Here is a 14276-nt window from a genome sequence, read left to right on the forward strand (position 1 = left end):
ATAACTTTTAGGATTGATGAGTATTTGATCGTGAGAAAACATTGTTTTACCACGAGTGAGTGTTAAAAAGAATGAATGAATGCGGGCGCGCGCGTGTGTATGTGTAAAAGAATTAATGAATGCGGGCGCGCGTGTGTGTGTCCATCTGTTTAAACACACACAAACTAAACACGTAACGCATGACACAGTCCATGGCAATGTATATTAACGGGGGGACACATGCATATAAGCAACACAAGTGGATAACGATAATGCATACGATATTGGTAAGAAACGATGTTTGTTAATGTATTATGTATATCATTAAATAGAACCACAGTTACCGCATATCATATGTGTGTTAAGTTTTCTTTGCCAAAATTTATTTGAGGACTCAGTATTTCTGAAGTTGTGGAAGAACACGCTATTCAATGTGTGAATTAGGCCATATTATTTGGCCATAAACTGAGCCATTTGAAGTTTGAAATTCATGTGCATCTGTCTCATCGGAGACTGCAGACGCACTGTCAAAATATAAACTCGTCAGATTCAAATGCGCTCATGGCTCTTAAAGGGGATGGGAGATGGCACTCTCATTGGTTTATTGCACGTTACGCCCAAACCACACCTACGGGTAATTAGGCTACTTCAGACCAACCCTTTTTAGATTTGCGCCGGGCGCAATAGTCATTTATGCGCCGGTAAAATAGCAATATCGCCATAGAACCGCCCACAAAGCTACCTGCGCTTGGCGCTTCTCACTTGCGTTTCAGACCGTTAAAATAGGGCCCTACATGTTTAAGTCATGATTACCTCCAGCTGCTGTCCCTGCTCCTCCACTTTGAGATCCCACTGCACCTGGTCCATACCCGGCCCCACCTGGTCCATACCCAGCCCCACCAGGAACTGATCCGGCCCCACCTGGTCCATACCCAGCCCCACCAGGAACTGATCCGGCCCCACCTGGTCCATACCCAGCCCCACCAGGAACTGATCCGGCCCCACCTGGTCCATACCCAGCCCCACCAGGAACTGATCCGGCCCCACCTGGTCCATACCCAGCCCCACCAGGAACTGATCCGGCCCCACCTGGTCCATACCCAGCCCCACCAGGAACTGATCCGGCCCCACCTGGTCCATACCCAGCCCCACCAGGAACTGATCCGGCCCCACCTGGTCCATACCCAGCCCCACCAGGAACTGATCCGGCCCCACCTGGTCCCACTCCAACACCACGACCAGGTCCATAGCCCGCCCCTCCACTTCCTGGTCCAAGGCCAGTTCCAGTGCCAGCACCACCAGCTCCAGCTCCACCTGTTCCTGCCCCTAGTCCTCCTCCAAGTCCTCCACTTAACATACCTGTTTGGAAAACAAACCAGGTTACTACCACTCGCTGTCAAAGTTGAAGTTTGAAAGTGACATATTATACCACCAGGTGTAAGTGTGATTAGCAGCTAGAAGCTGTTTTGGAAATCGGCAACTTCTAATATAACAAGTGGGCGTGTCCACCTAGATATATGCTGGATAGATCAGTCTACCAGCCTACCCAGTGGAATGTAGCAAACTTTGCTCATCCATCCGTCATCCATCTAGGTGGAAATGCCCACCTACGATGTCGGAAGAGGCAGATTTTCAAAACGGCTTGTAACGGCTAATCACACTGACACCTGGTGTTATAATATGTCACCATTAATTTAGGGTGTTGTTATGATGTAGATAAGTTTACCATATTTACGGGCTTTGGCATTGGCATCATACCCTGAAATATGAGTTGAATCTATGATCAGTCAAAACATTATTCTACAACAGAACCGGGATATTTCTAAAAATTCTAAGAAGTTAAGGTTCACAATTACCTCCAATTCTTGTACCTGCTCCTCCTCCTGGAACTGATCCAGCCCCACCTGGTCCATACCCAGCTCCACCTGGTCCATACCCAGCCCCACCAGGAACTGATCCAGCCCCACCTGGTCCATACCCAGCCCCACCAGGAACTGATCCAGCCCCACCTGGTCCATACCCAGCCCCACCAGGAACTGATCCGGCTCCACCTGGTCCATACCCAGCCCCACCAGGAACTGATCCGGCTCCACCTGGTCCATACCCAGCCCCACCAGGAACTGATCCGGCTCCACCTGGTCCATACCCAGCCCCACCAGGAACTGATCCAGCCCCACCTGGTCCATACCCAGCCCCACCAGGAACTGATCCGGCCCCACCTGGTCCAACTCCAGCACCACGACCAGGTCCATAGCCCGCCCCTCCACTTCCTGGTCCAAGGCCAGTTCCAGTGCCAGCAGAACCAGTTCCGGCTCCACCCCCGGGTCCATATCCTGTTCCGGTTCCACCAGGTCCAACCCCAGCACCAGGTCTGGTCCCAGTACCGGTGGCACCCCCAGCTGGTCCATAACCAGAACCACCAGCTCCAGCTCCACCTGTTCCGGGCCCTAGTCGTCCTCCAAGTCCTCCACTTAACATACCTGTTTGGAAAACAAACCAGGTTACTACAACTCGCTGTAAAAGTTAAGGTTTAATTTAGGGTGTTGTTAGGATATAAATATGTTTACCATATTTACGGGCTTTGGCATCTGCATCATACCCTGAAATATGAATTGAATCTATGATCAGCCAAAATAGAACCAGGATTCTTCTTACAATTCAAAGTAGTTAAGGTTCACAATTACCTCCAGCTCTTGTACCTGCTCCTCCTCCTGGTCCATATCCCGCTCCACCTGGTCCATACCCAGCCCCACCAGGAACTGATCCAGCCCCACCTGGTCCATACCCAGCCCCACCAGGAACTGATCCGGCTCCACCTGGTCCATACCCAGCCCCACCAGGAACTGATCCAGCCCCACCTGGTCCATACCCAGCCCCACCAGGAACTGATCCAGCCCCACCTGGTCCATACCCAGCCCCACCAGGAACTGATCCGGCTCCACCTGGTCCATACCCAGCCCCACCAGGAACTGACCCGGCTCCACCTGGTCCATACCCAGCCCCACCAGGAACTGACCCGGCTCCACCTGGTCCATACCCAGCCCCACCAGGAACTGATCCAGCCCCACCTGGTCCATACCCAGCCCCACCAGGAACTGATCCCGCTCCACCTGGTCCATACCCAGCCCCACCAGGAACTGATCCGGCCCCACCTGGTCCAACTCCAGCACCAAGACCAGGTCCATAGCCCGCCCCTCCACTTCCTGGTCCAAGGCCAGTTCCAGTGCCAGCAGAACCAGTTCCGGTTCCACCCCCAGGTCCATATCCTGTTCGGGTTCCACCTGTTCCTGCTCCAAGACCGCCTCCAAGAGCTCCACTTAACATACCTATTTGGAAAATGAAAGCATTTGTTTTTTGATGTTTTCAGGTTATTATGGTGATCTATCAAAGCAATAGGAGCATCGTTGTGATGATATACTTATATTTACCATATTTACGGGCTTTGGCATTGGCATCATACCCTGCAATTAGATCAATATAATCTTTGATGAGCCAAACACTTTAATTATAAACATTACACAACTTTAACTTTACATGTTTAAGTCATGATTACCTCCGGCTGCTGTCCCTGCTCCTCCACTTTGAGATCCCACTGCACCTGGTCCATACCCGGCCCCACCTGGTCCATACCCGGCCCCACCTGGTCCATACCCGGCCCCACCTGGTCCATACCCAGCCCCACCAGGAACTGATCCGGCCCCACCTGGTCCATACCCAGCCCCACCAGGAACTGATCCGGCCCCACCTGGTCCATACCCAGCCCCACCAGGAACTGATCCGGCCCCACCTGGTCCCACTCCAACACCACGACCAGGTCCATAGCCCGCCCCTCCACTTCCTGGTCCAAGGCCAGTTCCAGTGCCAGCAGAACCAGTTCCGGCTCCAACCCCGGGTCCGTATCCTGTTCCGGTTCCACCAGGTCCAACCCCGGCTCCAGGTCTGGTCCCAGTACCGGTCCCACCACCAGCTGGTCCAAGGCCGGGGGGGAAATAGCGGTCAAAAGTGGACCAGAATAAAACAAATATTCCCTTGATGAATTGTCTTGCAGAAAGGCAGAATTTATCATTTATTACGACCAAACACTAAACTCAGATATGATTTAATGGACCAGATAGCTAATGTAAAAAGAGAAAAGTTTCAAATGTTTTAATTTGAGTTTTGAGATTAGGGAATGGATCTCACCAACTCCACCTCCAAGTCCAATTACACCACCTCCAGGGCCAACACCACCACCAAGTCCAGGTACACCACCAGCTACTGTTCCAGCCCCACCTCCAAACCCAGGTATGTTACCAGCTCCTCCTCCAGGAAGTCCCCCAGCACCACCTCCTCCAAGACCTCCTTGTCCAAGTGCACCTCCTGCACCTTTTAATGAAGACAAAGGGCATTCAAATATATGCTGCTATGGAATAGACGGCAGTGTACTGCTCACTTCAGTACATGTAGATATTGATGCTATCATGTGGTCTAAGTGATTTATAATTAAACTGTGTGATTACCATATTTAGCTGCCAACTTCGCTGCTTTCTTTGATTTACCCGACCCTTGAAAAGAAGAATACATTCATTGATTGTACATTCAATATTAAGCAGTGATGAAGACGATGTTGGGATCTTTTCTAGCAGCAGCAAACCTGATTTGGGGGTGATGAGAGGATAACCCCGGAACACTCCAGAGATCTGCTGGTTGCTGAACCCTCCACGACCAGCTGGCAAGAAACACATGGAGTACGATGGATGAGGTGGTGTTACACTACCAGGGAGGTGGGTTGGTGTTACACTACAAGGGAGGTGGTGTTAGACTACGAGGGAGGTGGTGTTACACTACAAGGGAGGTGGTGTTACACTACCAGGGAGGTGGTGTTACATTATCAGGGAGGTGGTGTTACACTACCAGGGAGGTGGTGTTACACTACCAGGGAGGTGGTGTTACACTACCAGGGAGGTGGTGTTAGGACTCACCTCCGGCCCCCGGTCCAGCGCCCCCCTGGCCCAGCACTCCTTGCCCTGCAAAGAGCAGGTCAACGGTTTGGTCAATGTGACAGCAGGACACTATAAAATTATAAAATAAAGATAGTCAAGCCACGCGTCATAAGTCAAACTGATTTAAGACAGAAGAGGTAATCCACATTTTTAATATCGATTAAAAATGAGATCTAGTGCTGAGTCTAGGCGGATGATTATAATTACCAGTCTGAGGTGCAAGTCCGGATCCTGTGACCACTCCAGGGAGAACACCACGGCCTCCGAAACCTACTCAGAGATGGCATGAAGGACTTATCTTATCAGCGTCTGGTAACACTTAGGGGCTGTAGGTCACAGTGGGAGTTGTGCGGAGAGCAAGATGGAAAATAAACCTCCCAAAAAAACACATCCTCCCTCTGCCTTCCCATCTTTCCCTGTGTGTGGATGATATCGACAGGACAGAAGGATTCCCTGAACCCATCGGTAAAGAGATGCCCTGATGAGTCAGACATATGCCGGATGCTGCCCAAAATGGTCTCCCACAGAGGCAGGCCTCCAGTCAACCAGAACTGATATTCTCATAGAGCATTTCACTTAAGAACAGCTCATCAATTGTTACTATTGCGCCTTTAAAACACACAATTGTATGTCTTCAATATCACAAAAAATGTAATCACTTGCAATTACATGATCTTAAATAGGAATATGGGGTGACAACTTTAACTATCTAAAGTTTGCTGGTGAACTGATGAAGATGATATAGATGTTTTTCAAACTGACCTAGACCGGGGACCGTTCCACCTTGATAAAGTCCGGGCAAGCCTACACCTGTATGAAAAAGAGAAAAATCGATTTGACCACTTTTGCTCATTAAATCAAAGTAAATTGTGTCTTTTTAAAAGGTTCACCTGGTACTTGTTTGGATGCTTTACCACCACTCTTCCCTCCGGGTCCAGTCCCAATAAGACCTGTCTGCGGCATCACAGGGACTGAACAAATAAAACATGTACTGTCATTATCCCATTGAGAATGCCCAGGAAACAAGGTTTGTTACAACAAAGAGACAGATATTGTATTGTACCGATTCCTCCAGCTCCACAAGGTCCTACACCTCCTGCTCCTCCTGGTCCAACTCTACCTGGTCCAACTCCTCCTGGTCCTACACCTCCTGCGCCTCCTGGTCCAACCCCTCCTGCACCTCCTGGTCCAACACCTCCTGCACCTCCTGGTCCAACACCTCCTGGTCCAAAACCTCCTGCACCTCCTGGTCCAACACCTCCTAGTCCAAAACCTCCTGCACCTCCTGGTCCAACTCCACCTGGTCCAACACCTCCTGGTCCAAAACCTCCTGCACCTCCTGGTCCAACTCCACCTGGTCCAACACCTCCTGGTCCAAAACCTCCTGCGCCTCCTGGTCCAACCCCTCCTGCACCTCCTGGCCCAACACCTCCTGGTCCAACACCTCCTGCGCCTCCTGGTCCAACACCTCCTGGTCCAACACCAGTTCCACCAAGTGCTGTTCCAGTGCCTCCTATGAGCAATAAAAAAATAACAAATCAAAAAGGATCGATTTCTGGAGATGTAACATCTAGGCACAAAGTGACCACGCCTTTGCAAAGGGATTGTACCTGCGTTGGGGCCTGTTCCACCCATTCCTGGGTACTGACCTCCGCTGCCTGGTCCATAACCCCCAACAGGTCCTCCTTGACCACCTGAAAGAGACACGAATAACCTGCTACTCAACAGGAATGCTCTGGAGAACAATGTTATTATTGTATAGGCCATTCCCAAAGGCCAAATATTGTCGAGAATTTCTTAACACAACAACTATTATAATAATTAAACCACTATAGATCTCTAAATGTTAATGTTAATTTATTTGTAGAGCACATTTAAAAACAACAACAGTGGACCAAAGTGCAATATATCTATATCTCTGTATCATTGCTCCCTTTTGGAACCAATTTCATTTTTGTGTAAGTTCATCAAAGTCTAAATTGCTGGACATCACTCACCTCCAGGAGAGTATCTTCCAGCTCCTTGCCCTGGCTGAACCCCAGAAGGGCCCTGACCTCTGCCAGCTCCTCCTTCTATCATCCCTCCACCAAGGCCCCCGTCGCCTGGAAGAGGTGAGAGGGTGAGGGTTCGAAAGTGAAAGTGAAATCAACTCCATCATCTATTAATAAAGTCATTCAGTTCCTTTGTGTACGACAAAGGAACATTGTGTTGAAAGGTCGAGTCGTTCTTTTGAGGATATGACTCTTAATTTGAAGCACAAACATGGGTCTTTGATGTTAATATCTACTCTGAAAGCGATTTTTGAACACTGGCAATGCTGCGTTAAAGGACTAAATATGTTGGTATATTTAGACCATAATCCCATAAATAAGCAGTTGTTACAGCATTGGAGACAAGATTGTCCAGAGATATGGCATCGGAGATAAATTGGAGATATGAACATTGTTTGATTTATTTCCTGTGGACCAGGGTACAGCACAACCTGCTTATCTAAGTGCATTACGACTGGACTTCTAGTTGAGTATGACAACTTGTTCTGTGTGCTGAGCCATTCTGACTCAATTTCAAACCCATGGATTGATTTGCAAAGGCTCCTCAAAGCCGTGGCTTAACCTCTGAGAGCGAGCCGGATAGTATAACCAGCGCTCCTCATCCTTCACAGCCGTGTTGGGGCTTAAGAATAGGAGAGATTTCCTTAAGCACCATTCTACAGGTCTGACGTCAGGTCGTCATCTGGTTTATCAGGGAATCCACTGGGCCCCATAATGCTGAACGGCTAAATGTTCACACTGTCAGAGTAATGTTCACAACGTCACGATAATGTTCACACTGTCATGTAACATCACCTCCCTCATAGTTTAACATCATCAATGCTCACACTGTCAGAGTAATGTTCACACTGTCAAAGTAATGATCACACTGTCAGAGTAATGTTCACACTCTCAGAGTAATGTTCACAATCTGTTCAGTAATGAATCAAATCTGCTCAATATTTACTGCACAAAATTTTAAAATGATCATGGGAGCAGCATACACAAACGACAGTATTTACCAAAGTTATTACCAAAACGGCAACAACAACCTATCGTCTACCACCTTCTCAAAGCCTCCAGTCCCTAGTGCCCCAGTGACTGGGGCACTAGGGACTGGCCAATAGCTACCTGGTCTGATACCTCCTGGTCCCCTCCAAGTAGCCCCTCCCCCCCCCGGCCCCTCTGGCCACTGGCCCTGGCCCGCTGGAAGTCAAGAGCATTGGACACTCAGATAGGAAGTAACGACTGGTGTCAGCCAACATAGACCAAACATGGGCAGGAATAGCTGAAATGTGTCGTCATCGGGGGTATTTATAGAAAGAGCTTGTTTCTGGTGTAAAAAAACAAATGTAACAACCGCTTCATGTGGAATTCATTATTTTGAAGAGGTGAACCCCCCCCCCCCCACACTTACTGGGCTGTCGGCCAGTCGATGATGTCATTTCAACACAATGTATTGTTAAGGCTCCACGGTTCTGTAAATGATGATGCAATCTAAGATGTTTGGATATCGGTTTTCACGGGCGCCTTTGTCTCCAACAAACCATGCAGGCGCTCACTGACGTGGATTAATAGCCTTATAAGTCACCGTCTTCTTTCTAATGTGTGGATATTTGAACCTTCCCCACCCCTCCTCAGGGATCCCTCTGAAAGCCCTGGTGAGTGGTGTGATTACCTCCGGGTCCGAAGCCTCCATGACCAGGGCCGGCTCCGCCTGGTCCCAGTCCCGCTGACCCTCCTCCTCCTGTTCCAGGTCCAAAGCCTCCTGGTCCAGGACCAGCCCCCCCTCCAGCCGCTCCATATCCTTGTCCAGGTCCTACGCCTCCACCTGCAGGTATGTACACACCTACAACAGAGCATTACACCACTAGCACCTCCACCTGCAGGTATGGACACACCTAAAACAGAGCATTACACCACTAGCACCTCCACCTGCAGGTATGGACACACCTACAACAGAGCATTACACCACTAGCACCTCCACCTGCAGGTATGGACACACCTACAACAGAGCATTACACCACTAGCACCTCCACCTGCAGGTATGTACACACCTACAACAGAGCATTACACCACTAGCACCTCCACCTGCAGGTATGGACACACCTACAACAGAGCATTACACCACTAGCACCTCCACCTGCAGGTATGTACACACCTACAACAGAGCATTACACCACTAGCACCTCCACCTGCAGGTATGGACACACCTACAACAGAGCATTACACCACTAGCACCTCCACCTGCAGGTATGTACACACCTACAACAGAGCATTACACCACTAGCACCTCCACCTGCAGGTATGGGCACACCTACAACAGAGCATTACACCACTAGCACCTCCACCTGCAGGTATGGACACACCTACAACAGAGCATTACACCACTAGCACCTCCACCTGCAGGTATGGACACACCTACAACAGAGCATTACACCACTAGCACCTCCACCTGCAGGTATGTACACACCTACAACAGAGCATTACACCACTAGCACCTCCACCTGCAGGTATGTACACACCTACAACAGAGCATTACACCACTAGCACCTCCACCTGCAGGTATGTACACACCTACAACAGAGCATTACACCACTAGCACCTCCACCTGCAGGTATGGACACACCTACAACAGAGCATTACACCACTAGCACCTCCACCTGCAGGTATGGACACACCTACAACAGAGCATTACACCACTAGCACCTCCACCTGCAGGTATGGACACACCTAAAACAGAGCATTACATCACTAGCACCTCCACCTGCAGGTATGGACACACCTACAACAGAGCATTACACCACTAGCACCTCCACCTGCAGGTATGGACACACCTACAACAGAGCATTACACCACTAGCACCCCATCTTCATCCATCCAATTCGTGGGAGGTGTTTGCTGATATGTAATCAGTTCTAGTTATTTCCAGGGTAAAGTTTGGAATATCGTCATCAATAGGTTTTTGACAATATTATGGGAGTTTTATGTCCTTCTCATCATGGTTAAGAAGGAGAGCTTTGTAGAACCATATCTGGTATTACTTCTTCTCTAATCTAATCAGAAAGCAGTCTGGGGGGGGTGCTCTGGGGACATGATTGAACTATGCAGCTCCATGACTCATCTGTTAATGAAGCATACACCTCAGCTCTCATTTATTCCCTCTTGTAAAAGGTAATTGACTTGTTAATGACCTTTATTTTCTAACAGCCCAAGAAATACATAAAAATTAGCATTTATGGCAGAAATAATAAGTTAAAGTGCTTTCAGGATTGTGAGATTGCAGTGCTGTACAGACCTCTGCACATCAACCCCTGGCCTGTGTTTGTGTGTGTTTGTGTGTGTGTGTGTGCTTGTGTGTGCTTGTGTGTGTGCATGTGCGAGAGAAGATGTGAGAGAGAGAGGGAGAGAGAGAGAGAGAGAGAGAGAGAGAGAGAGAGAGAGAGAGAGAGAGAGAGAAAGATTTGTGAGGGAGAGTGCATCTGCTCTGTGTATTTATTTGTGTATGCGGTTTTGTGTTTGTTTCTTTCTGTGTGTGTGTGTGTGTGTGTGTGTGTGTGTGTGTGTGTGTTTGTTTGTGTGTGTCTGTGTGTGTGTGTATGTGTGTGTTCGTCATATTAAAGTAAATAAAAATCAATAAATCAAAATCAACAAATACCATAATCTGACTTTGTCCACAAGGTCTCACATTTCTGAAGCACATGATAATAAGCAGTTAAAGGTTTTCAAGCATCTTGGCTGATCTGGTTGGCCAAGGAACAGAGTGAGTATTGTGTTGAATTCTTCTTCTCCTTTTGTTTTCCAGCAGGTTGAGCCAGGTGGCGGAGCATCGCTGCCTCCTGCTGTATTAAAACAACATTACGATGTGTTGATCTGGAGTGGGGAAATCCGCTCTCAGAGATCCTGGAGAGTTCTGAGGGCAGGTGGACTCTGACTGTTCAGAGCTTGGATCACCTGACACGCATGTGGATGCCAGTTGTGAACTGGCCTGTATCGAGGATGGATGATGACCTCATCTCGGACCGCCCCCTGATCACTTGACCTGGAGCAGGATGGGGCGGGGCTGGTGTGTGTTTGGGGGTGCCTGACTCGGTCTCTCAGGGCTGACTGCTTCAGGCCTCTCTCTCTCTCTCTCTCTCTCTCTCTCTCTCTCTCCCTCTCTCTCACTCTCTCTCTCTCTCTCTATATATATATATATATATATACAGTATATATATATAAACATGGTGTCATATCAATCATACACAATTCTGAATGATTCTCGGGAAAATATCCCATGAATGAAGGTTGAGATCCCGAGCCACGCCTGTTCAGGCCATGGGGAGGCACAGAGGAAAGGGAAGAATTCCCGTTTATTTGACTTTATAGTTTCCACCCAATCAGATGGGAGGCTTATTTGAGGGGCTGAACATAGTACAGCGCTTTGGAAAATATGTTATCTGGCAACAATAACAAAAAGCGTTTGTTGGGGATGTTGTATCTGGGTTTGGATGATGTATCATGATTGGGGATAATATCCAATTAGCGATAAATACAAAAAACGAAAACAACATAATAAAAAGGATTGCAATCTCTGAGAAATAATTTATTTGAGCCTGAGTCCGACGTGGGGATAGGACTCGCAGGGTCATGAACACCTGACACTCTGAATGGGGGTCACGACTCTGATGAGATGAACCATGGCTCACCTCACAGCTCGGTCACCTCACAACTCTTCCTCCACACACCTCCTACTGCACTTCTAGATTCATTAAAGGAAAGGGATCAATCATTTACTACACATTAGCTGGGATTAAGGCTGCTGGGGATGATGTCACTATGGACTTCCTCTAGTCTCCAAAGCAGAAGAGTCCTGATGGGCTTTAGAGCTCATTAGACCAGGGTAATGTCGGCTATTATGGCAAATGGATGCAGACTCCAGGAGGAATGAGGAGAATGCCAGCCTGGATGTGTTCTGTTAGTGCTTAAACAGCATCTGCACATGAGATCACATTATCAGGGAAACATGGCCCGTCCTCTTATAGGTGGAGGTCCATGAGGGCGGAGGCCCATGAGGGCGGAGGGTGGTGGCCTAAGAGGGCGGAGGCCCATGAGGGCGGAGGCCCATGAGGGTGGAGGTCTATGAGGGCGGAGGTCCATGAGGGCGGAGGGTGGTGGCCCATGAGGGCGGAGGCCCATGAGGGCGGAGGCCTATGAGGGTCGAGGTCTATGAGGGTGGAGGCCCATGAGGGCGGAGGTCTATGAGGGCGGAGGTCTATGAGGGTGGAGGCCCATGAGGGTGGAGGTCTATGAGGGCGGAGGTCTATGAGGGCGGAGGCCCATGAGGGTGGAGGTCTATGAGGGTGGAGGCCCATGAGGGCGGAGGTCCATGAGGGAGGAGGCCCATGAGGGAGGAGGCCCATGAGGGCGGAGGCCTATGAGGGTGGAGGTCTATGAGGGTGGAGGCCTATGAGGGTGGAGGTCTATGAGGGTGGAGGCCCATGAGGGCGGAGGCCCATGAGGGCGGAGGCCTATGAGGGTGGAGGTCTATGAGGGTGGAGGTCTATGAGGGCGGAGGTCTATGAGGGTGGAGGCCCATGAGGGTGGAGGTCTATGAGGGTGGAGGTCTATGAGGGTGGAGGTCTATGAGGGTGGAGGCCCATGAGGGCGGAGGCCTATGAGGGCGGAGGCCCATGAGGGCGGAGGTCTATGAGGGTGGAGGTCTATGAGGGTGGAGGTCTATGAGGGTGGAGGCCCATGAGGGTGGAGGCCCATGAGGGCGGAGGCCTATGAGGGCGGAGGCCCATGAGGGTGGAGGTCTATGAGGGCGGAGGTCTATGAGGGCGGAGGCCCATGAGGGAGGAGGCCCATGAGGGCGGAGGCCCATGAGGGTGGAGGCTGGGGAAGTCACCTCAGAGACCCTCATCACACACCCCAGGGGGCTCGGACCCGGAGAGGCAACATGTTCACAAAAGGCTGTCAGTGTAGAAACAGCTGCAGTAGAAGAATCAGAGGACCCTGAACGGCACCTTCTGCTCATTAGAGCAGAGTAACGAGGAGATGAACCGCTAAGAGGCTTTTCTCACAGCTGAACCACTGTGCCCACATGTAAAACATGAGTCCCTTTATCGAACTGTAAAGGTTGCATTTGCTCAATATTATTTCCCCCTAATGTGAGGAACAATTCTCAACCCATCAATAAATAACACATTTGAACATGGATGACATGATGATTTCTGCTAGCGAACATGTGCTATCCTGATAAGAACATTAAATGCATGTATTCCATAGCATTGATAAACACCACCAGCGCCCCACGCGTTCCCCCTAAACCCAGAGCCATACGCTGCTGTCAGCACAAGCGGACATGAAGACAGAGAACCTACCTCCTTGCAGCGAAGGCTTCCACAGGGCGAGCAGCGCAACTCCACAAAGGTACGAGGTCACGGTGCCTCTCGCCATCCCTCTGCTCTCTGAAGTGTGCCTGGGCTCTCCTCCACCACGGTTTTATTACCAACACGCCTGCTGGCTCCCACCGGGCCTGAGCTAGAAGGGGGGAGAGTAGGGCAGAGGGGGAGAGAGAGGGGGAGAGAGAGAGAGAGAGAGAGAGAGAGAGAGAGAGAGAGAGAGAGAGAGAGAGAGAGCCCTGATGTAATGAGTTAAGAAGAAAGAGGGGGGGACCAAAGTTGATAATTCCCAAACCTACACAATCACACATACACAAGCATGCACAGACACACACACACACACACACACACACACACACACACACACACACACACACACACACACACACTCACACACACACACTCACACACACACACACACACACCCGCACACGCACGCACACACAATTCCCCATTTGGGTTTTCTCTTATCAAGCACAGCTAACATGATAAAAAATGAAATAAACAAAAGATAAGAAGTTGGGAGAGATGGGCTCATGGGCCTCCCAACACTTTAGGAGCCGGTTTCATGCTGCATATCTAGTTTCACCTTTAACTTCTATGTGTGCTATATGTATGTTTGTTATTGTGTGTGTGTTTGTGAATGTGTGTGTGTGTGTGTGTGTGTGTGTGTGTGTGTGTGTGTGTGTGTGTGTGTGTGTTGTCTCTCTCTCTCTCTCTATTTATATATATACTGTATATGTGTGTATGTGTGTGTGTGTGTACGTTTGTGTGTGTGCGTGTGTGTGTGTGCTTGTGTGTGTGTGTGTGTGTGTGTATCTTTATTTTCTTTGTGTGGAGAGACTTTGGCAGGGTCCACACATCACGCAACCTTCCTGTCGACCATGAAGTCACGTCAA

Source organism: Pollachius pollachius (assembly GCF_949987615.1).
Source record: "Pollachius pollachius genome assembly, chromosome: 6".
NCBI lineage: Eukaryota > Metazoa > Chordata > Actinopteri > Gadiformes > Gadidae > Pollachius > Pollachius pollachius.